The sequence below is a fragment of the Littorina saxatilis genome, linkage group LG3 (genome assembly GCF_037325665.1).
Source record: "Littorina saxatilis isolate snail1 linkage group LG3, US_GU_Lsax_2.0, whole genome shotgun sequence".
Lineage (NCBI taxonomy): Eukaryota > Metazoa > Mollusca > Gastropoda > Littorinimorpha > Littorinidae > Littorina > Littorina saxatilis.
Genome location: NC_090247.1, coordinates 6,545,009 through 6,547,508, shown reverse-complemented (window position 1 = coordinate 6,547,508; position 2,500 = coordinate 6,545,009). Strand labels below are relative to the sequence as shown.

Here is a 2,500-nt window from a genome sequence, read left to right as displayed (position 1 = left end):
GTCATCACAAGACAGGAAAAACGCATACTTTGTTTGTCGTCTGCTACAAATCTAGTCTTGTTGGTTGACGGAGTAAATAGAAGCTTCAATTGTACCTTCATCAACCGGAATAAATGCTCAATCCGCTGTCATTTCGCAACTGAACATTGTTTTTTTTCTTTAACTTTTTGGTTAGCATTGAAACGGCAATCCAAAAGAGTGTTTCAGCTGTTTCAAGACAGGGGCTTTGCTACTTCTGAGTTGCTTTTTCCGCAGTCTACAATGACACCGGATGCGAAAAAAATTGTCGCGCATACTACCACAAAAGGAGGTCATGACAAAGTTACACACAAAACGAAATAGACTTTGACGTCATTGACTTTTGTTCGGACTTTTCCGTCTGCTCCTAGCTTGTCAATGCAGACTTGACGTGAGTACCCAAAACGTCTTTGTTCTCTGTTCGCATTCAGCTGCAGCTGTGAAATAATTGTGTCTCAGTCGTGTAGGTACAGAGTTTGCTTCAGCAATCGTTGTGTTCGTGTTGATGACGGCTTCGTAAGACAAACCAGCGAATCTATCGTGTGGAAGACATTTCTGTACAAAACACCAAAGCCAATAGGAGGCATTGGTGCGTTTGCAATTTTCTGAAGAAATAAACTGCATGTGGTTAATTTCATCCGTTTAATGCTTGTCGAAACGAGCCATGAAGCTTTAGAATACACGAGTTGTGTTTTTTAACATTGAACTGCGAGAGAAAGCGAGCTTTTCAATATTTGAAAGCACAACTCGTGTAAAACTGGTATCAAACAGGAAGCCATGTCGTATTCTGTTGATCCTATATACTGTACTTGCGTGTCTATTGGTCCAAACGTCCCTCAGTCGAAGCGCCCAAATTGAAGACGTTTAAAATAGAATCTAGATCTCTGGGAAAGCCTCCTGTAATCTTTGACGTCAAAGCAAAGAGACGTCACTCTAGAAAGCATATCGTGACGTGTACATTCTTAACATTCTTCCAGGTGTTCCAAGAATGACGTTTGTCTCGGTGACTCGGCATCACGGGCAGTGGAAAATGAGGTCACTGCCAGACACGACCTCTTCACATGCACTGTGGACTCAGCGATATTGTTATGACATGAGTGGTATGTCACACGTACGTAGGATAAATATACAAAAACGTATATTGTTTATATTTTTGTTTCGTTATCAACACTATAAGTAACGTAATGAATGCATTATATTTCACCAAACACATGCGCAATGTTGCAACTGATGCGTGTGTGTGTGTGTGTGTGTGTGTCTGTGTGTGTGTGTGTGTGTATGTGTGTGTGTGTGTATGTACGTGTGTGTGTGTGTGTGTGTGTGTGTGTGTGTGTGTGTGTGTGTGTGTGTGTGTGTGTGTGTGTGTGAGTTTTACCATTGGCAAACAACTCTGCCCGAAGAAATGCCAGCTGAAACAAAACCAACACAACACAATACAATACAATCGACACAACACACCAACATTTAAATTCAATTAAAAAACAATACATTGTAATTGAGTGTATTTTTTGTCATACACAATCGCTGTACACATGCAATGCACATACAGCATGGGTTGTTTGATTGCATATCTCACGTTATTTAACTCACAGGCATAAACACAACAAACTAAGACACGTATGCTTACTAACAGTGTAACCGTGTGCCGAAACACTACGATCACCTCGGGAAGCGAAGTGCAATCAAACAGGATTGAAAATGTTAGGGCTAATTTCTTAGCCCTATAAAAACTGTTATGCAAACCCGAAGGTTTCCATGAACATACAGACAATCGGAAACCACCAGACCCCATCACAAACAGAACTCTACAAACCACAGGTGTTGACTTTAAAGGCCAACAACCCGGGTGCAGAGTCCGTTGTGAAAGGAGCGGTAGCCTCCCCTGTCACAATCGCCCCCGTTTGAAATGAACTTCGTCCCGAAGTTCCGAACCGGGAGACCACTGTCCATCCCAAGTTCGCAGAATGGGAACAGCACAAAAATGTTCAGTGGTCATATTATGCCATCACCTGAACATATCATGCCGAGTCCCATCCCTGCTCGCAAGCGCCAGATGTAACCGTGTGCCGAAACACTACGATCACCTCGGGAAGCGAAGTGCAATCAAACAGGTTTGAAAATGTTAGGGCTAATTTCTTAGCCCTATAAAAACTGTTATGCAAACCCGAAGGTTTCCATGAACATACAGACAATCGGAAACCACCAGACCCCATCACAAACAGAACTCTACAAACCACAGGTGTTGACTTTAAAGGCCAACAACCCGGGTGCAGAGTCCGTTGTGAAAGGAGCGGTAGCCTCCCCTGTCACAACAGAAAAGCACGTGTGTAAGTGTGTGTGTGTGTGTCCGTGTGTTTCAGCGTTTGTGTGTGCGGGCATGTGAGTGCGTCTGTGAGTGTGTGTACATGTCGATGTGTATGCTTGTGCGTGAGCGTGCTTGCGTCTGTGTGTGCATAAGTGTGTGCGTGTGTATGCCAATGTG

The 2,500-nt window shown here is 43.4% G+C and overlaps 1 long non-coding RNA gene across 1 annotated transcript in view; it reads right to left on the bottom strand.

Annotated features, from left to right (window-relative positions):
* Positions 1-1,349: 1,349 nt before the first annotated feature.
* The window catches only part of LOC138961528 (uncharacterized), a 14,911-nt gene continuing 13,760 nt past the window's right edge, over positions 1,350-2,500 (bottom strand). The window contains exon 3 of the long non-coding RNA XR_011454214.1: positions 1,350-1,427. This is a non-coding gene — a long non-coding RNA (uncharacterized lncRNA). The remainder of the gene's footprint in view (positions 1,428-2,500) is intronic.